The sequence below is a fragment of the Alexandromys fortis genome, unplaced genomic scaffold, assembly GCF_014885135.2.
Source record: "Alexandromys fortis isolate MF-2015 unplaced genomic scaffold, M_Fortis_MF-2015_v1.1 scaffold_265, whole genome shotgun sequence".
Taxonomy (NCBI): Eukaryota; Metazoa; Chordata; class Mammalia; order Rodentia; family Cricetidae; genus Alexandromys; species Alexandromys fortis.
This window is the reverse complement of record NW_026068166.1, coordinates 1,177,010-1,199,607: the sequence shown is the minus strand read 5'-3', so window position 1 is coordinate 1,199,607 and position 22,598 is coordinate 1,177,010. Positions and strand designations below refer to the sequence as shown.

The 22,598-nt window shown below is 40.8% G+C and overlaps 1 pseudogene; it reads right to left on the bottom strand.

Moving 5' to 3' along the window:
• Nucleotides 1-12,090: 12,090 nt before the first annotated feature.
• On the bottom strand, nucleotides 12,091-12,938 carry LOC126492100 (Y-box-binding protein 1-like; annotated as a pseudogene).
• Between the last annotated feature and the right edge of the window lie 9,660 nt (nucleotides 12,939-22,598).

Below are 22,598 nucleotides of genomic sequence, written 5' to 3'. Positions count from 1 at the left end.
AAAGAAAGAGAATCCAAATTGTTACTGTTTGCCATGATATGATTTTATATGTAGAAAACCTCAGATCCCACCAAAAACCTCCTAGAAATCAGCATAAAATAATCAGTAGTGTGTGTGTGTGTGTGCAGGTATGTGTGTGTGTGTGTGTGTGTGTGTGTGTGTGTAGGTGTGGGGATATGCATGCGCAGGCGATTGCATGGGTGTACGTATAATTCTCTGAAGAATCAATAAAAGAAATACTATTTACATATGCATATAAAGAGAATAATCACACAAATATGTTTTTAAAACTAATTACTAACTACAGCTACTGGTTGTTTTGTAATGCTTTAAAAATTCTTTCCTGCATGTTTTAAATTAAATCAAATAAAATGTTAAGAAAATGTTGAATTATGTAACTGCTAGTCAGAAAAAAAAAGAAATACTATTTACAATAATTACCAAAATTAAAAATAATTTAACTGAAGAGGTCATGATACATATAATAAGTGCTGTTGAAGTATTTATTATGCTTGGTACAGTAAAGCACGCCTGGAATTCCATTATGCCCAAAGCAGAGAAACAAAGATCTTGGGTTCAAGACCAGAATGAATGGCACAGCAATATTCTATCTCAGAATATGAAGGGTGGAGAATGTAGGTCAGTGGTATAACTCGTTTATTATGCACTAAGCTTTGACTTCTATACTAATCATGATATAAAAAATCTCAGAAAAGAAATGGAAGAGAATATAAAGAAATTGAAAGACACTCTGTGTTCACGGATTATATGAATCAGTCCTGTTAAAATGTTCAAACTATTCAAAGCGATCAAGCAAGAGATTGATGATTTCTTTCCACTAGAACTAGAAAAAGCAATCCTAAAATTCATTGGGAACCATGAAAACCCCAAAGAGACAGAGTCATCTTGAGTAATAACAAACAAGAGGCATTCCAACACCTGACTTCAACATATACTACAAAACTAGAATAAAGTGGATAGGTTTTTTTTTTGCATAAAATAGGCATATAGACCAAGGGAACTAACAAGGGAGACAAGAAATGAGCCCATATTGTGAATGCCAACTGCTTCTTAACAAAGGCACCAAAAGTAAAGATATTGGAAAGGTCGGCCTCTTCATGGTATGGTGCTGGAAAAACTGGACCTCCAGGAAACTGAAGTAGACTGAAACTTTATCCCTGACTCCTATCCTGTACAAGCATTGACTCAAAACGAATCAATGACCTACAGATTGGACTCAAATGAGGCTGTGGAGAGAGATGAAGAAGGTTTATTAATAAGTACAAAGTTACAATAAGATAGTAGAAAGAAGAATGACTACAGGGAGGAATAATTTTTATTTAAAAAATAAAAAAGAATTTTGTTGTTTTTACCATAATTGACAAACTTTCGAGGAAGTTCATTTTTTCCTTGAGTCCAATATTGTACAACATATTCATGCATCAAAACATAGCATGATAACCCACAAATCTGCATAATTCTATATTAACTAATTAATATTGAGTGTGGTGCTCACAGGTTTAATCAGAGCACATTGGAGGCAGAGGCAGGCAGGTGTCTATGAGTTGAAAGCAAGCCTGCTCTACACAGTGAGTTTCAGGTCAGAATCTGAAGAAAAGAAAACGATGACTATGATACAATATAAAACCCTCCTCATACAACAAAACTCTCTAAATTAAGTTTTAAATGAAACACCCAATATGGATACTTGTGTGAAGTTTTTCAAGTGTCCACATTTACCACAGGACACCAATGACACTTCACAACATTCCTTTCAAATCTAGCTTGGTGAACTTTAATTGGGGTTAGTCCAAAAACATGAGTGAGGAGTTACCTAGAGGTGCATGGGCAACTTATAAGTGACTTTAACATGAAAAAAAGTAACTCCCATCTCCTCAGCCCTGCTCCACAACTATTAACTATGTTTATGGCCTCAGGGAGGAGGGGGACCTCCTACTTCTAACCTCCTTTCCCTGTCAGAATGTAAATGGGCCCAATCATGTGAGGGTCTCATATGGCTAAATTACAGCTTTTCTGATTTCAAGATGACAGTAACCATATTGTGCCTGAAGGACAGAGTTCCATAATACCTTAGGTTCATTTAGACTCAAGTATCTAAGTCCTATTAGTTAATTTCCATTTATTTCTTAAACACTATGGCTGATTATTTTTAGTGTTCATTATTCAAATCACCCTCTTTATATTCTACATATAGACTTTACATTACACACACATATAAGCTCATATGTGTGTGTATGTGTGTGTGTGTATGGATAGATATCTAAAATCACAACCCATTTCATACTTAAAAACATTGCTTTGGAATACCAAATAAATTAAGTGAATTCAGTCTTGCTGAGAAAATGATATTTTCAAAGACAAATTGAAAAAACTCAATCCATTCAGTAGCAGACACAGTGAAAATGTGAAAACTCGGTGTAAAGTCAAAGCAAGCAAGTGTGGACTTTGATATTATTATCTTCCCCAAATGGAAAGGTAAATGAAAAATACAAGAATCTTAATTCTGGAGAGCAGTCTGGGAAACTGTAATTATATTAGCAACATCCAACAGTGTTATCAACAGTGAGCAATTCCTCTCATCCCAACACAGCAGCCGACTTAGAAGATCACACCTTTCCAGCTCAGGGGATTTGTGACACTTAGGAATGTATGTGTAATTGGGTAAAAATAGTCATTACTTCAAGCTTTATTTTTATTTCTCTATCAAAGAGCCAAATTACTCCCAGATCTCATCCTGTTGCTCCAAGGTGACTACGGTTCAGTCTCTTCTAAGGGGCTGTAAAGGCTTCAAGGTGACTGGGGCTCAGTCTCTTCTGAGGGGGTGTAAGGCAGAAATTTTCAGTACCAGACACTCAGGTGCTTTAGTATTCATGATGGAGACTAGTGATGACAGCAGGATACTTGGATACATAGAGGGAGCATGGGTACTGGCTGGTTTTGTGTATAAACTAGACCTGGGCTAGAGTCATCACAGAGGAAGGAGCCTCAGTTGAGGAAATGCCTTCATGAGACCCAGCTGTAAGGCATTTTCCCAATTAGTGATCAAGGAGAGAGAGGGCCCAGCCCATGGTGGGTGGTGCTATCCCTGGGCTGTTAGTCCAGGGTTCTATAGGAAGGCAGACTGAGCAAGCCACGGAGAGAAAGCCAGTAAGTGGAACCCCTCCATGGCCTCTGCATCAGCTCTTGTTTCCAGGTTTCTGCCCGGCTTGAGTTCCTGTCCTGACTTCCTTTGGTAATAAACAGCAATGTTGAAGTGTAAGATGAATAAAATCTTTCTTTCCTTCCAAACTTGCTTTTTGTCATGGTATTTTGTTGCAGTAATAGAAGGAGGGAGGGAGGGAGGGAGGGAGGGAGGGAGAGAGAGAGAGAGAGAGAGAGAGAGAGAGAGAGAGAGAGAGAGAGAGACCATGCATACACATAAGAAGGCCAGAGGTAGATGTTGGATATCTTCCTTTATTGATCTCTACCTTATTTTCGAGACAAGGTCACTGACTGAACCTGGAACTCTACTTTGTCTACATTGACTAGCCAAACAAGTTCCAGTGTCCCTCCAGTCTGTACTGCACCCAGCACTAGGGCTACAAGTAAAAGCCACCATGCCTGGCTGTTTTCATGGGTGCTGGGGTGCTGAAGCTGGGTCATCATGCTTATGTGGCAAGCACTTTGTAATAATGAGCCACCTCCTCATCCTCCTGGATATCCTTCACAAAGCACCTGGAGATGCTCGAAGAGTCCCCATATCATCTCTTGACCAGACCTCTTTGCATCCAACTTCTGCACATTTGTGTGCTCTTTGATGTACCAGACAATATTCCTAAACCACAAATTATTTAATGTTATTCAATTTCTTCTTGTAGCTGATTGCTTAAAAGACTCTTTAAAATTGAAAATGGGTTCTTCTCTCATACAATACATCCCAACCACAGTTTTCTCCCCTCTATACTCCTCCCAGCTCCCTCGAACCTCCCCCTCCCCCCAGACCCACTCCCCATCTTCTTTCCTATTCAGAAAACAGCAGGCTTTTGAGAGATAACAGTCAAACAGGAGACAACAAGATACAATAAGACAAGGCAAACATCTTCATATCAAGGCTGAACAAGGCAACACATTAGGAGGAAAAGAGTGCCAAAAGCAGGCAAAGAAGTCAGAGATACAACTACTACCAGTGTTAGGAGTCCGATGAGAATACCAAGTTAATAGCCACAACCTGTATGTAGAGAACCTGGTGCAGACCCTTGCAGGCCCCATGTTTGCCAATTCAGTCCCTGTGAGCCCATATGAGTCCTTGGTTGATTTTGTGGACTGTTCTCCTGGTGTCCTCCATCCCCACTGACTCCTGCAGCCTTTCTTTCCCCCTCCTTCTTTGGGGTTCCTCTATCTCTAAGTCGAGGGACCTGATGGAGACCTCTAATCTAGACTGACTCTCCACATAGTGCCTGGCTGCGGGTCTCTGCATCCGCTCCCATCTGCTACCAGAGGAAGCCTCTCTGATGATGTCTAGATAAGGCACTGATCTATAAGAATAGCAGAATATCATTAGGAATCATTTAATTTAATTATTTAGACTAGTTGTGTTTGGTTCTACCTGTCTGGGCTATCCAGTCTCTAGGTCCTGGCCATCAGGACATTGTAGGACATGAACTCTTTCATTCTGTGTGATATATATATATATATATATATATATATATATATATATATGATATCCACAAGGATATCATCATATATCCAAGATGCGTAAAGCTGTAAGTTAAATATTGCAATCTGAAATCCTCTTTTTCTCTTATTCTGCTCATTTGGTCACCAAACATTATGGTTTCCAACCTTGAATATCTCACCACATTATCCTGTCTTCTCTATCTTTCTACCTTAGTTGAGTCTTCATTATTTCTCTCTAAAATTTTTTGTACCAGTCCACTAAAAGCTTCCAGGGTTTGAATCTTTATCAACACTTGGAGACTTAATTTATCCATCTATATTTGTCTTTGCTCTGAAGAGTAAATGTGGTCATTTCATGAAAAATTGGCAATACCATTCCCTTACTTTTCACACAGGATACGTACTTCGTATTTGAACTGCCACATTTTCTCTGCTCTGTGCCGTGTCTTTCCTAGCGTCATTTCTGCTCCTTGTTCGGTTCTATTCTTCCTTATAACTTGACCGTACTTAGGAGAGGTAGCATCAAGGCTGCGTCACTATCTCTGCCTGACAAGTGCTGCCCTGTCTCTTCTCAGCATCATCGTCTGTTCAGCCTTCAGTGATGCTGCCGAATATCACCCATTCCTAAATCTGGGTAACATTTCCATTTTTCTCCATATATTCTTTCACAGTTATTAAGTACCAATTTTAAGTGTGATTTTTCCCAAATGAAATACGGACATCTTGAGAGCAGACTACCTAGTGTTTAGCATAGTACCCAGTCAGAATGAGGTCTTCAAAGATAATTGCCAAATGCATGAACAAATAGCAGGCAATTCTGTTTCTTCACATGCCTGTTCTTCGAGTTATTCATTGATTTACATACATGAGTATGCTTTATAAGATTATAAGGATCTCAAGTATAGTATTGGCATTACTACATGCACATAAAGGCATCTGATAGATATATTAGGTAGGCCTCATGACAGAGATTAAGAGGTATAATATGCTGTAATTAAGAGGCTACATTTATACCTTTATTCCTCCTTTCTCTTCATCCTTTAATGGATGTGCCTTTGGCTTATAGAGCAGAACAGTAATCATTTCTCAGGACATCACTTTCAGGTCCAGCCAAGGGCACCCATCAACAGAGTCCATCATTAGCTGTGGTTGACCAGAGCTCTAATTTGCCCATTATCACTGAACTCTTTCGTAAGAAAGAGTGACTAAGCAGTAACCTTGTCTGTCGCATAAGATTTAAAGGACTTTTTTCTCTAAACCACCTATAGGTTTCAAGACGTTTCTTTGTAATGTTTGGAAGCTCTAAATGAGATATAAATAATCACTGAGGAAGTGGTATTATAGAGACATAACACAAGAATAACAACTCAACGTGCCAAATCTTGCTCTTGATGAAACAATTAAAGCCAGAAAATTCAATGAGCATGGTGGTTTAAATGTTCAATTTATAGAGTTTTTAATGAAAAAGGACAAATATAGAGTTCATATACAAAACAGAAGGATAAACTTAAGGGACAAAATTCATATGATAGCTCATGATTTCTAAAATTAACCAATTCAGCTTGTGTAATATTACTTGTAGGAATAGCTATGGATGTACATATATGCATACAATAACAATTAGTGAAAAGGGGTATGAATTTGAAGGAGAGCAGAGGGGTATATAAAAAGGTTTGGAGGAATGTATTTAAATTATAATCACAAATTGTTTAAACTGACTTTTAGAAAGCTCATGATTTTGTCCAAATAGTGTGGTTTCCACCATTTTTATATCTAGAAGACCTGAAATTTTATACTAATATAGCAACAGTTCAAAAGTTGGTGGTTTCTAAAGATTTTTCTGTGCCTTGCCATACCACATTTTACCACGAGGCTACACTTTACAAGTCATACTGTTTTCTATCTTGTTCCCCAAAGCCATTATATTTCCTGACCAGGAACTATAGGAAGGAAGGAAGGAAGGAAGGAAGGAAGGAAGGAAGGAAGGAAGGAAGGAAGGAAATAAACAGTGAGGGCCCAACAAGTTGACTCAGCAAGTAAAGACTCTTGTCACCAAGATTGACAAGTGAAGTTTGATTCCCAGGACCCACAGGGTGGAAAGAGAGAGCCAAACTCCTGTAAGTTGTCTGTTAACCTTCACATATGCTTTGTGGCATATGTGCGTGTGGATACACACATATAGACACCCACCAACACACACCCCATAAATGTAAGAAAATAAAATAAAAGAGAAAGTACAAGGTGAATTTGTGAACTAAATGGTCAAATTTCACAGAAGAGGTAAAGAAATTTAGTATCATCATTCTAAAGATAGTGAACTAGAACCATGAGAGGCTGTGGTCAGAAAATCTGCATGAGTATGATTGCTTCTGTGATCCAGAAATGTTATGTGGAAGTCTCCAGATAACCCTAATAGGGAAAGAGGGAAATCATGTGGTGACATTAGATTTTAAAGTAGAGCTTTTGGGGAAGAAGAATAGGGCAAAGAATGTGAGAAATAGGCTTAGAAGCATCAATAAGAAGGAAGAAAGTTGCCACCTTCATGCCCAGGCCCAGTGCTACTGTAGAGAGTCCTGTAGATGAAGCAGTGACTCAGAGAGAATTCCAGACTGTGGTTGAAAGAAGGTGAAGCAAATGTTCACATTAGTGGTTGACAGTACAGGAAAATTTGTAGATTGTTATCTGTGGCTCTCACAGAGCACATGCGAAAGAGTCCAAAAGTTGGGGAGGAGTAGTGGAAGGTTAAAGAAAAAGGTGGAGGCTTAGCTGTGTCTTTGACAATGTGGATTCTGGGGATTCGTGGAAGGTTTTGTCGTGATAAATGAGAGTAAGGATAAGAGGCAATTCGAGATTAGATATTATGTCTGCAGAGCAGATACTAATGGAGATACTATTGGTTTGGAGGGGCTGAGAGATTTTCAGTGGATCTTTTTCACATCCATCTACAATGATGAGAGGCTTGGGGAAGGGTATACATGTCTAGTTACTAGAAATATGGGTAAGGGCCATCATGTGTAACCTCACCATTGTTCTTGACTTCTGACCTAACATCTGTGCACCCCTTGGGAAAGATTGACTAGTTAAGGAACATTGGCATTTTCTAAGGTCCAGGAATTACTGATAAACTCCCTGCTGCCAAATACATGACAAAAACAGTGAATGAGTTTTCAAGGGAGGCAAAAGCTGCCAGAACTGAGTTTGATGCTCTTTCTCTAAGATGAAGAATGCTGGAGCTGAGTTTGATGTTCTAAGATTATGAGTGCAAGAGATGAGTTTGATGGTCTAAGATTATGAGTGCTAGAGCTGAGTTTGAGGCTCCTTCTTGAAGATGATGAGTGTGAGAACTGAGTTTGATGCTCTTTCTCTAGGATGATGAGTTCCAGAGCTGAGTTTGGTATTCTTTCTCTAAGATGATGAATGTCAGAGCTGAGTTTGGTGTTCTTTCTCTAAGATGAACAGTGTCAGAACTGACTTCGGTGTTCTTTCTCTAAGTTGATGAATACAAGCCCTGCATTTCTTTGATGCTGCTCAAAACCACTTGGGCTGTCACCACCAGGGACTTTGATGCTCTTCTCGCGCTCTGACATCCTGACATCTGGACTTGTACTCTTCTGAGGCAGCAAATTGAAACAGCAGTCAAATTCTCCCCTGAAAAGAAAAAGGACAGGGACAATACAGAACATTTTTGATGCCACTCATTTCATTAGAGATGAATGTTCTCTCTTGTGTTTTCAAACTCAGGGTCATTAGTTTAATGTTTTCATATGTGTGGCTGGTGTCTGGCACTGGATACCTGCATCATCCCAGGGTTTTCCAAGAAGATATTTGACAAGCTACTCCTAATCCAGATCCAAATGTGCAGTCCTCATGGCCTTGAAATGAGATCACTCTCCCCCATTCCTCCCCTTTTTCATCTCCCCTTAAGTTACACTCCTTTTTCCTTTCACACTAGATGAATGCTGTATAGCCTTCACTCCTAGCTTCCCCTTTTCTGAATGTTTTGAAAGTCTATTTCCAATTATTTTTGCTTCCTGTCTGTCAAGACTGCTTTTTCTCATAAATTTTAGTACTGTGTAAAATGGGTCCAGCTCACTACGTTTTGAGTCGTGAACTATGTTTGCCTTCACTTCCTTACTGTCTTTCTATACTCATTTACATAACTACTTGAAGAATGAAAAGGAGAACAAATAATTTTTTAGTATTTTTAGTTGCTTTGTCCAATGCAGACCTCTTGTGTCTCCAATATGTGAAAATTTTCTAGATAGCTTAATTCTTTGCAAACTTCAGTGCCTTTATGGCTCATACAGTGGTGATAACTGAATTCTTCATTTTCCTGTTGCCTTCAGATCTCCACTCTGCTTTCTAATAGATTTTTTTAAAAACAAATATAAACAAGTTTGGCATTTTCCTTTTCTCCCAGATTTCCTTCCCTGAAGTAATATGAAGTCGCACGTCTGTGATGACAAGATCACAATGTAAAGCATGATTTTCTCATTTGTTAAGAGAAGGCTCCCATATTCTCCATCTGAAAATCACTTTTTGCAACACATTTATCTTTAGTGGCATCTAAGTTGGCAAGTCACAGGGGAACCCTGGAACACTGGCATGGGGTTACTGTAGATATCAGACGATCCCTAGGATCCAGATAGTATAAAATCATGGGAGCCGTCACCCACGGCCCTTGGTCCTGTTGTGATTGTGTCACCAAAAATTGATAAGGTGACAGGCACATTCAGTTGCCTTATGCAAGCAACCCTTCTGCACCAAACGTCTGCTGTATCACTCCTAATAAGAACACGAAGCGACTCCAAGTACTTCTAGGCTTCAGTCACCTTTTTACCCTTTCTAGTCCCTTCCAGTGGATCCCTTGTAGAGATTCTTCTCAGTGGAGAAGGAAATCTGCTTGTGTAGAAGAGATCCTTCCAGAGCCAATTGTAAACTAAGGTAGCTCTTCTGTCTGGTTGTAAAGCTAATAGCTTTACTTCACCAGAGGAAACAGGGATGCATCCTTTTCTGAGAAATGAGCAAAGGTTTTACTGTTTACTTTCCTAGAATTTATTCACCCTGGGCTACTCAATTTATGCTCATTACAGATTAGATTATACTTGCCTGAGAAAAATTTTCATGGCAGATTGAATCATTTTGGATATCACATTTAATCACTCCCAGGATACTCCTTTGTGTGTTTCTTATGAATAGCTACACAATGAACTTCAACAAGCCTTCCTGATAGTCCATGTATCTGTGTCTCTACCTCTGTATGCTTCTCTCCACATCTTAGCCCATATACTTTTAGCTTATGGAACAGACCACTTTCTCTTACCCCAACCCCCGCAAGAAAAAAAAAAAGAGCCTCCTCAACCTAATAACTTACTGCAAATGTCAGAACCCAAGCAATAGCAGGACAAGTAGACAAGAATGCCCATTTTAGGGTCATCAATTACCACACCTTATGACCCCACTCAGTTTAAAGAATCAAAATAGATCAATGCCCCAAATTCCCTGAATGGGAGCTAGAGTTAACTCTTCAGAGGCATGAATGGCAAGAACAGGAAAGAGAAACTGGTTAGACAGACATAAGGAAGGGACATCGTTAAAAGCAAAAATTACGAGGGACCTCTACCAGAACAGGCCTCTGCTGGAACAGGCATGGGGGAGAGACTCCCAAGGGAGCAGGCCTGAGCCAGAGACCTCTGCAGGACTGGAACCAAGCCAGTGACCTCCATGTGAGTGGGCCCAAGCCAGCCACATCTGCTGAACCAGGCCGGAGCCAGTGACCTCAGCACAAGCAGGCCCAAGCAAGTGACCTCTGTGGGAGCAGGCCCAAATGACCATTGGGATTGTAGAACAATGCCCCCCACCCCCGAGAGCACCAAATGACCTCCAGGAATGTCAAGTGACGTCTGGGGTGACTGGAACAATGGCCTTGACTACATCATGAGGAGCAACTTTTTGAGCCTTGGATCCACTGGCACATGGAAGATTGATCATCACAAACACAGCCCCAAGTACACCAATCAGAGGAAAAGTTGGGTAGACAAGGTAAGAACACACTCAATACCACAAAGGGCAACATGACACCAACAAAAACTAGAGGATCTATAACAAGACTTGAGCACCCCAATAGATGAAATAGAAGAAAATGACCTAAAAAATAACTTTAGGAGAATGCTTGAGGCCCTTAAATGGGAAATGAAAAATTCCCTCAAAGAAATGGAGGAAAAGACAAACAAAAAATTGTAAGAAATCAACAAACCCCTTAAAGAAAACCAAGAAAAAGCAATGAAACATATGAAAGAAACTATTCAAGACTTGAAAACTGAAGTAGAGACAATAAAGAAAACACAAACTGAGGGAAATCTGAAAATGGAAAATATGGGAAAATGATCAGGAACCACAAAGGCAAGCATAAAAAAGCAGAATACAGAAATGGAAGAGAGAAGCTTAAACATTGAAGATACAATAGAAGAATAGAGGGAACAGAGTCATCAGTCAAAGAAAACATTAAATCTAGTAAAAGCTTAACACAAAATATCTGGGAAATATGGGACACCATGAAAAGACCAAACCTAAGAATAATAGGGATAGAAGGAGACGTGCAAATTAAAAGCACAGAAATTATATTCAACAAAATCATAGAAGAAACCTTTCTCAATCTAAAGAAAGATATGCATATGAAGATACAAGAAGCTTACAGAACACCAAATAGACTGGACCAAAAAAATGTTCCCTTGCCATATAATAATCAAAACACTAAACATACAGAGTAAAGAAAGAATATTAAGGTCTGCAAAAAAAAAAAAGGTCAAGTAACTTATAAAGGCAGCTCTATCAGAATTACAACTAACTTCTCAATGGAAGCAGTGAAAGGTCCTGGTCAACTATTATGCTAGCCCAGATTGCTATACCCAGCAATACTTTCGTTCACCGTAGATAGACAAAAGCAATCATTCCAGAAATGTCATTTTTTTAAATTTAAGACCTTTATTAACAGGTGCTTGCAGTTTGTCGATTTTTTTTTGAAAAAAATCAAGTTGTATACTTTTTATTACAAATTAAAAATGAAGTTCTTAAAAATCTTAACTTGACCAGATGTGAAACAATTTAAAAACCATTAAAGGTGTATTGATGAAAACCAGACCCTTTTTTATAAAAAAAAAATCAACCAACCAAACAAAAAAAAAAAACCAAATTTGACATTACCAAAAAGAGACATCTTTAGGTAAAAATAATAAAAACCTCATGCTGCATAGATAATGCAGATAGTTCTAGCATATCTGGTCAACGGGCAAAAAACAAGCACTTAAGGTCTTCAGCTCCAATCTTTGTTCATTTCTTATTGCTGGAATTTCATATCCATTTCTTCTTGTTGGATGACCAAACCGGATGATGGTAGAGATGGTAAGCCGGCATTTACTGAGCCCCGCCCTGCTCAGCCTCGGGAGCTGACGAATTCTCAGCTGGTGGATCGGCTGCTTTTGTCTCTTTGCCATCTTGTTCATTAAGGTTCTCTGGGCGTCTGCGTCAGTAATTGAAGTTGTGGCGATACCGACGTTGAGGTGGCTGCTGACCTTGGGTCTCGTTTCCTTGATTTTCTTTGTCTTCTTCATTGCCGTCCTCTCTAGGCTGTCTTTGGCGAGGAGGGCCCCTGCGAAATCGTGGTCTCTAACCCGATACTTTTTCTGTCTCACTGGTCTACCTTGCTCTCCTGCACCCTGGTTGTCAGCACCCTCCAGGAGCGCTTTCCTATCCCTCGTTCTTTTCTCCACTCTCACTATTCTGGTAATTCTGCTGGTAATTACTTGGAGGACCCCTACGACGTGGATAGTGTCTATAATGCCTGCCTTGAACTGGAACTCCACCAGGGCCTGTAACATTTGCTGCCTCCGCACCCTTTTCTCCTTCAACAACATCAAACTCCACATTCTCTCCATCTCCTACACTGCGAAGGTATTTCCTGGGGGTTATTCTTCTTTATGGCAGTCTGGTGTACAAATACGTCTTCCTTGGTGTCATTCCTGTTGATGAAACCGTATCCGTTCCTTACATTGAACCATTTTACTGTTCCCAAAACCTTCGTTGCGATGATCAATTCCCCGCCCGTGAGGCTGCCCGGGCCACCACTCCCTGCACTGCTGCGGTGGAGCAGGACTCGGTGTGGGCAGCGCTGAGGGAGGCAGCGGGAGGGGGGGTTGGGGGTGGGAGGAGAGTGTGTGGGGGGATATGGCAGGCGGCTGCTGGGTCTCGGCCTCGCTGCTCATGGTTGCCGTGGTGGTGACTGGGCCAGTGGCGACGGCTGCGGCTCCTCCAGGGGTGTGATGGTGACTAGGCCAGCGGTGGTGGTGGGGATCTCAGGGCTCTCTGGGGTCCGCTCTCGGCTCCTGCTACCATCAAACTATGCCATTCGTTCTTTAACCAAAAATAAGTGAAAAGACGAGTAGTTTCTTATTTCCTCCTAAATGATTACAACTGCCTAGAGACTGGATGTGAGGGTGGGAACTAAAGCTACCGTCCATATATTATTTCCTTCTAATGAACATCTTTGGAACCGGATCTCTAGATTTTTGTGCAAAAAAAAAAAAGGGTTGTATGTATTCCCTAATTTTAGCCCATCTCCTAAGTAATGTGAGGGCTGTCTTTTCAGAGAGAGTAACAATGCTGTATCATGCATGGCCCACTAAGGGATTAAGGAAAGCTGTTACCTCCTACCCCCCCCCCCCCCCCCCCCCCCCCCCCCCCCCCCCCGCCTTCTCCAATCAACCTCTGGGTGGAGACATGCCATTGTTTTCTCCCTGAAAGTTGGTCTAGTTCAGTCAGTCAGTCAACTGGAATCTCTCCTCCAAAAGACAGTTCTCTCTTAAATCATAAATGGAATAATCATCTTCCTAGAATTCCTGTCTCTGGTACAGTCTCTTACAGAGCCACAGACACGCAGCTATCTCTCTTCTAAGGATGCTCTTTCTAACACCATGGGCTTCATTTTTTTTCTAAACCACCCATCCCCACTGTGCTGGATGGTTTTAGGACAGAGTTATTTTGGAAGCACCCAGCACCACCAGTCCAGGGGTGGCACTACCCGTATTCCACTGGGCCCTCAACCATCAATCATCAGTCAAGGAAATGTACCAAAGGTGGTCCTGGGTACTGTAAAAAGGCAGGCCCAGTGAGCCTGGGTGGGGCAAGCCAGTAAGCAGTATTTCTCCATGGCCTCTGCTTCAGTTCCTGCCTCCAGGTTTCGACCTTGAATTTCTGTGATCATTTCTCTAGATGATGGACTACAAGCTGTAAGTGGAAATTAAATCTCTCCTTCCCGAGTTGCTTTTGGTCATGGTGTTTTATATCGATAGTAGAAACCCTAATGTTACCCACCGCAAGGCTGCTTGTCTACCATGTGGCTGATCTCCATGCTTTTTTTTTTATTCTCCTCCTCTAGATATCCGTTGAGATTCATAGTTGTCTGCCTTGAGATTTTTCTTTAAAATTCTAATAAAATTGTCCTCAAGCTATAAAAACTAAAAGGAAAAAAAGAACACCACAGTTAAGGAAGACTATGTTTCTATGTTTTCTAGGCTATTGAAGTTCTGGGGGCTAAGGCTAGGAGATGAAGATATTTAAATAAAACAGAGTTTACAGTCCCTTCTTTGTGAGCTGCATGTGCCAATGACAGGGCTTTCAGATTGTCATGAATCTTTAGATTCACAGAACCTTCTCACACCAATTCATCTCTGCCGATCAGGATTACAGATGTTTTGGGAGCATCATACTTGTCTACTACTTACTTGGCTTTGTGAGTGATAATGATTGAACTAACTCAGGTCTTGGCACTTGCTAGGAAACTGTTTTGTCACTGACTACACTCCTAATCTGTATTAGTTAATGATACATAATAGGAAAATAGAAGAAAGAAGATAACTGAAATGAAGTATTGAAAGTGCTTGAGAAACATATTAGACACAGAAAAAAATAGGCAAAATACAGTTGTTGAATATAAGAGATCACAAGACCTTGGGATTTCAGTCCGGTGCTCCAATGTGGGTCTCTGTCTCCTTTCATCGCCTGATGAAGGTTAATATCCAGGAGGATGCCTATATGTTTTTCTTTGGGTTCACCTTCTTATTTTGCTTCTAGGATCACGAATTATAGGCTCAATGTCCTTTATTTATGCCTAGAAATCCATTATGAGTGAGTACATCCCATGTTCCTCTTTTTTTGGGTTTGGCTTACCTCACTCAGGATGGTGTTTTCTATTTCCATCTATTTGCCTGCAAACTTCAAGATGTCACTGTATTTTACTGCTAAGTAGTACTCTAATATGTATATATTCCACACTTTCTTCATCCATTCTTCCATTGAAGGGCATCTAGGTTGTTTCCAGGTTCTGGCTATTACAAACAATGATGCTATGAACATAGTAGAGCATATACTTTTGTTGTATGATAAGGTCTCTCTTGGGTATATTCCCAAGAGTGGTATTGCTGGGTCCATGGGTAGGTTGATCCCGAATTTCCTGAGAAACCTCCACACTGCTTTCCAGAGTGGTTGCACAAGTTTGCATTCCCACCAGCAATGGATGAGTGTACCCCTTTCTCCACAACCTCTCCAGCAAAGGCTATCATTGGTGTTTTTTATTTTAGCCATTTCTACAGGTGTAAGATGGTATCTTAAAGTTGTCTTGATTTGCATTTCCCTGATCGCTAAGGAAGTGGAACATGATCTTAAGTGTCTTTTGGCCATTTGAAGGAGAGAGAGCACGAGCAAGGAACTCAGGACCGCGAGGGGTGCACCCACACACTGAGACAATGGGGATGTTCTATCGGGAGCTCACCAAGGCCAGCTGGCCTGGGTCTGAAAAAGCATGGGATAAAACCGGACTCGCTGAACATAGTGGACAATGAGGACTACTGAGAACTCAAGAACAATGGCATTGGGTTTTGATCCTACTGCACGTACTGGCTTTGTGGGAGCCTAGGCAGTTTGGATGCTCACCTTACTAGACCTGGATGGAGGTGAGTGGTCCTTGGACTTCCCACAGGGCAGGGAACCCTGATTGCTCTTTGGGCTGACGAGGGAGGGGGACTTGATTGGGGGAGGGGGAAGGAAATGGGAGGCAGTGGCGGGGAGGAGGCAGAAATCTTTAATAAATAAATAAATAAATAAATTTAAAAAAAGAGATCACAAGACCAACTCAAAATTAAGTATTTGTGACAGAGCATCCTAAGATATGTTACAGAGTAGTGACGACTACCAGGTTCATATTCCTTTATTTAAAAATTCTGTTTAGCAGCTGTTCAAAGTTAAAGCTATACCCAGGGATATTTGTCCCTAGACCTCTCTAATATGGCAGCTGTGTGTTGGCTCTGGTGAGCAAATCTAAAGTAGTGAAGAGAGCAATAGATGTAGGAATATCTTAAGACAAGGATATAGGTGGTGTGGCCCTTTCATCTTGCTACTTTTCTCTGTCCCTCTTCTCCTCCCTCTCCATGCTTTTCATTTTTTTCATTAATCTTTTTTATTTATTAAAGATTTCTGTCTCTTCCCCACCGCCGCCTCCCCTTTCCCTCCCCCTCCCCCAATCAAGTCCCCCTCCCTCGTCAACCCAAAGAGCAATCAGGGTTCCCTACTGCTGGGAGCCGATTTGAGTGGCTGCCATTACAAGATGGCATTTGGCCCCGGCCTCGCTTGATACCATAATAAAGGTTGCAGTTCGAGTTCGCCGCACCCTGCCCTGTGGGAAGTCCAAGGAGCACCCACCTCCATCCAGGTCTAGTAAGGTGAGCATCCACGAAACTGCCTAGGCTCCCACAAAACCAATAGGTACAGTAGGATCAAAAACCCATTGCCATTGTTCTTGAGTTCTCAGTAGTCCTCATTGTCTGCTATGTTCTGTGATTCCGGTTTTATCCCAGGCTTTTTCAGACCCAGGCCAGCTGGCCTTGGTGAGTTCCCTATAGAACATCCCCATTGTCTCAGTGTGTGGGTGCATCCCTTGCGGTCCTGAGTTCCTTGCTCGTGCTCTCTCTCCTTCTGCTCCTGATTTGGACCTTGAGATTTCAGTCCGGTGCTCCAATGTGGTCTCTGTCTCTGTCTCCTTTCATCGCCTGATGAAGGTTAATATTCAGGAGGATGCCTATATGATTTGGGAATCTTACCTTCTTATCTGAGGCTTTGGTTTTTATTTTCTTCTATACCCTCCTGGCAATGTATTTGAAGGCTGAAAAGTCATCAAAGTAGTTTCCACGTGTGACAAGGAGAAAGCTCTTTTACCTTTTAAATATATATTTGTATAACAAATGACCATCTCTGAGCCATTCCTTGATAAAGAACTTGAAATATAGGCAAAACACGGATGTTTGAGGAAGCTTAAGTGGCGATAATATAAAAGGGACACAAGGTTGGATCACTGTAGTATTCAAATCTGAAGAAACTGAAGCAGAGTCTCCAAAATCTTCAAACAAAAAAGATATGATAATTTGGAAATGTTCAGTCCAAATTACATGTAAGGATATAGGAAACGTGTAGGGATAAGTCCCACCCCTTAGGGGGCGTGTTCGCCTCAGGCTAAAGTTTTCCTATAAATTTGGCGAGCGTGCTCCCAGAGCTCGCTTCTGCTTTCCTGGTCTCCGCGGGAACGGTGGTTCTGTAAGTCTATTCCTCCATTAAAGCTGTCTATATTTTGACAATCTGTCTGCATTCGCTTACGCCGTTACAGAAACGGACACTTTCAAGCATGTATGATCTCAGTGCTTGGAGGAGCTACATGAGGATTAATTCAGTAACAAGAGGTGACAAAACCACAGCTTTAAAACTGATTGAGAACACTTAAGCCCTTATGTTGCAAAACCAAGACTGAATGGCCATCTAAAAGGCAGATGTTATGCAATTATTGGCAAAGAGATTGAAAATGAACTACACATATACATTTTAGTATATTAAATCATCTGTATTTGCCTTTAGCTTATTTTTGTTGTTTGATAATTTTATACATGTATATGCAGTATTTGATCAAATCTTCCATTTACTTCCCTCTGATTCCTGCTATATATTTCCCTTCCAACATCATGTACTCACTGAGTTGAGGCCACTTAGTTCTGCCTGTATGTGCATGGGTGCGGACCATTCACTGGAGTGCGGGGAGCATCTCAAGGGCTATATCTCTGAGTAAAATTAACTGACCCCTACCTCAAAAGCCATTCACTGCCAATAGCTCCGCAGTTAGTCATGGGACTTTATGAGCCCCTTCCATGTCCATGCTGAAATTTTGGCCGGTCTTATCTGATACAAGTCTTGTGTATACAGTCACAGCTGCAGTGATTTCAAGAGTGCAATTACCCCATAATGCCCAGCATATATTGATTCACTGCAGATATCCACTACTTCTAGGTCTTGGAATCTTTTTGTTCCCTTTTCCACAGTAATCACTGAATCTTGGTGGTAGTGGTACAAATGTGCCATTTAGAGCTTAGCATCCCTACCCTACTGCGAAAAGAAGCATCCATCATGAGGGTTGAGAGCTGTGCCTAACTATGGGTTTAAAGATAAGACTTTAGAGAACAGTGTAATTCTATGTCCATCTAGCAGAATAACAATATTAGGTTCTTTCCTAGAACCTACGATCTAGCCATGGGTTTGGGGCACAGTTAACAGTACCAGGTATCATATCCATCTTACTTAGTAGACCGTAAATCTAAGAAGGAAGTGGCTGGTTATTCCTGCAACAGTCATGCCACTGTTGCACAATTGGACATAGAATACCAGGTCAGTCATTATTGGAACTTGACAGCTTGCAATTATGTGAGGCTGAGAGCTGTCAGTTTACATAGGCCAGCCAAATAAGGGAAAGCCAGGTCCCTTACTGGCTGTAAGATGCTGTGTGGGCTGGGTTTCTCAAGCAAAATTCTTGGAAGCCATACTCAGACTTGATACAAAACATTGGTGGCCAGTCCCTGGTATTGCATAGACTTTTATACAAGGTACAATAAGCTGAATGTTTGTCCAATAAGGGATTGAGGAAGTGAGACACCTGCATACTAAACTATCATCTGCACTTATCTGATTTTAAATCAACAGAAATCAGAGACCAAGGATCTGTTTGCCACCTTTCAGTATCAGGGACTCTAAGACTAATGGAGACATGAACAAAAGGGACAAGAACTATTCTTTATCCGGAACATAAGAGCCATACTAATTTACTTATTCATTTACTCCCCTTTACCTGGATAAAATGTCTAGGTACAATGGGCTATGAATCAATAGGGATACTTTAGAGTAACTAAGTTTTTGTATTGTTTGAATGGTACATATTGTCGTGCCCTGAAGAATATACATGCTTTAATATGGCGGCAGAAAAATAAGTCCCATGTAAGGGTTCCCATGGAGACAGGGTCTTATATAGTATTTTCAAGAGAAGCCAGAAATATGGAGTTTTATGAAAGCTCTCCCAATTAAAAACTCATTAACTTGCCAACATCTTGGTTTTTAAATACTATTTTCCAAAAAAAAAAAAATGAACTAGGAATCTTTGGAGAAATGGCTAATTCCAGAACAAGAGAAACATATTACGAGTCTGGAGCATTTTACAGCACAAAAATAATGCTTTTTTTATTTTTATACATTTTTATTAAAATAAAACTACCTCATTTTCTCCCTTCCCTTACTTCCCTCCAGCCTCTCCCAGGTACACTTCCTTCAATCTTTCCAATGTGCCTCCCATTCTCAAATTGATAGCCTCTTTTTGTTTGATTATTATTGCTACATACATTCACATATGTATTCACAAACATATGTGTATATATATATATGCATACATAGTGATTATATATATACACATATATGTCTATAATATTTAAAACTTGCTCAGTTGGCTTTTGTTGTCTGTGTGTATATATTTTCGTGGTTGATCATTCTGTATTGAATAACCAATAAGGGGTCTCATCCCTGGGAAAGGTTTAATTCCTCCTCTTCTACTGGTCATCAATTAGCTATAGCTCTTTGCCTAATGGTGAGACCCCATGAAATCTCTCCCTTCCATGTTAGCATGTCTTTTGATACTACCACCGTTGCCATCTTGTTTTTGGAGTGATTTCTCGGGGAGAATGTTTCTTCGCAGTCTTCCCGGTATTCTGGCACTTGCAATTTTTCCTGCTTCGTCTTCTTTGATGTTCACTGATCCACACTTGCAGTAGTTGCGATGCAGATGCATCCATTAGAGCTGGGCGCACCACAGTCTGCTGGAAATTTGCCAGGAAATGTAGCTTGTGAACATAGAGGATTTGTGGGCCTTGGGACTACATAAGAAAGTGGATTGACCCTGTTGGTGGGGGTGGGGTGACAGAGCTCCGAGACTGTGACAGCAGAGGAGCTGACCCTGCCCTCCCCTCATCTGCCAGGCTAGGGCATAGGTGAAAGAAAGATACCCTTCCCCACTCCTCAGCCCTTACTACCTGTGGTGGGTGTGAGAACTGGCCCTGTCTTCACCAGCTGCAGCATAAGGAAGCATGGCCTATACACCTCCCCGAGCAGCACAGGAGCTAACGCTTATGGTGGAGGTGTGGGTAAGCTGGAGCAAGGGCATGGCTGCAGGAGAACTGGCCCAGCCCATTGCTGCTTTTCTCATTGGGTAAGCTAGCTGAGCAGGGCTGAAGAGCTCACCCTGGAGATGAGGATGAACGAGAGGTGGTGGGCTTACCAACACAGCTACCACCCAGGCCCAGAACCAGGGCTTTGAGTAGGCCCAGGTCAACATCAGCTCCATCTATGATCTGCTGGGGCACTTGAAGGGGCCCTTCCTGCATATTCAGAGTTACAGGATCTCCGCTACATAGGGGATCAGCAGGATATTCAAGAGGAGTCCCAGTAAGGGCCCAGCAGAAGCCAGAGGCCTCAAACCAGACCAATGACTCATTGCAGTGAACAGCTGTAAGTAAAGATGTATGGACTAAAGGGTACATTGTGTGACTCACTGTACTGCACTGTAGACTCTACAACAAGATGTTTTTTTTTCTTTTTTCTTTTCTTTTAAATCTTATTTTGCTTCGTTTTGGGATGGAGAGGTTGCAAGAGCAGAGGACAGATATAAAGGGGTGGGGAGATGAATGGGATCAGCTTGTATGATGTGAAGCCAACAAAGAATCAATACAAAGGTTTTTTTTTTTAAATTGTTGTATGTGCATGTGTGTGATACATACACACAAATGTGAGACAGGGGTGGGACAGGTAAAGGAGGAGATAGAATATGAATTGCTGGAATGTGTCAAAGGGACAGAAGAATTAATTTTAAGAGTCTCTTCAAGGGCAAAATATAAAGTAAAAACTCAGGAACAAAATTGCAGTCTGGAATGACAAAACAAAGTAATAAAATAAATATAAATAAGTTCATATAGAAACAGAAGTGATTGAATAAATCAGTTATAAGTTACACATTTTCCTTATAAAAGAATTTCACATACTATGGGTAGAAAATCATTCTATCTAGATGATGAGACTTAATTTTTCTTTCCTGCTTCTAGTGTATAAACTGGATTTAATGACTTACATTGAAAATAGAGTTTGGAAAGGAAGAAAAAAATAGCATCTTTATGATGTGAAAGCCTGGCCAACATTACCATAACTAAGTAAGAAAGGATAGATGGACAGTGCTGTCAAATTGTCGGACAAAATGCTTTTGATTTTATGTGTCAGAGGAAGAAACTTCAACTTTATGATCACCACTTGTGGCTAGAACCCAAGTCTAATCATGAGAAAAAACACCTGATAACTCCAAATTGAGAAAATTTCAACAAAGTATATGAAGAATAATTTTTTTAAATTTATTTATTAAAAATTTCCACCTCCTCCCCTTCTCCAATTTCCCTCTCCTTCAGAGCAAGAAAGTCAGGACTGCGAGGGGTGCGTCCACCCACTGAGATGGTGTGACTGATCTAATGGGAGATCACCAAGGCCAGCTGGACTGGGACTGATGGAGCATGTGATCAAACTGGACTCTCTGAATGTGGCTGACAATGACGGCTGGCTGAGAAGCCAAGGACAATGAAGAATAAGTTTTAAAACTGACAGAAATCATTAAAAAGCTAAGTAATGACTGAAGAAACATGACATACAATATGGCATCCTAGATTTGAACCTAGAGTAAGAAAAAGCTATTGATTGAAAAACTGAGATCTGAATGCAACATGGAGCTAGTTAATAGTGATGTGGTCATTATAATTTCTTAATTTTGACAGATACAACACGGTTTGAAAGAGTCTACTGTCAGATGAAATAGGGGGGAAGAGGTTTATTTATTTATTTATTTATTTATTTATTTATTTATTTATTTTACATTTAGGGACTGAGGAGATGGCTTAGTAAAGTGCTTGCTCCGAAAACATCATAAACATGATAAGTTCCCATAGCTAGCACTCATGTAAAAAGCCAAGCAAGGTGGTAAGCATTAATCACAGCCGTGAGGAGACAGAGACAGGAAGATCCGTGGGACTTGCTGTCCAGCTAGCCTAGCTGAATCAGTGAGTTACAGGTTGAGTAGGAGATCCTGTTTCAAGAAATAAGCTAGCCAATAGACATGCTAATGTGGGAAGAGGAACGCTCACAGCGCCTCAACCCTAGATGAAGAATCATGGGCAACTAAAGAATGCTGAGAGCCAGAGGAAGAATTCCCCCTAATAGGGTATCAAATAGTGAGCAGTCATCCCTGAAATTATCTAAGGCAGTAACATTATTCAGACAAAGCAGGTTGTATTTATTCATTTTGGAACACACACACACACGTGACATTAATTAAAGAAATAGAAGTTAGGAATTGAAACAAACCAATGAAGTATATGGGAGGGGTTGGAGGGAGGAAAGAAAAGAAGAAAAATTATACAGTTATATTTTTAAAGAGATTCAAACTGTTTAAAAAGAAAGAGACAGACAGACAAACAGAG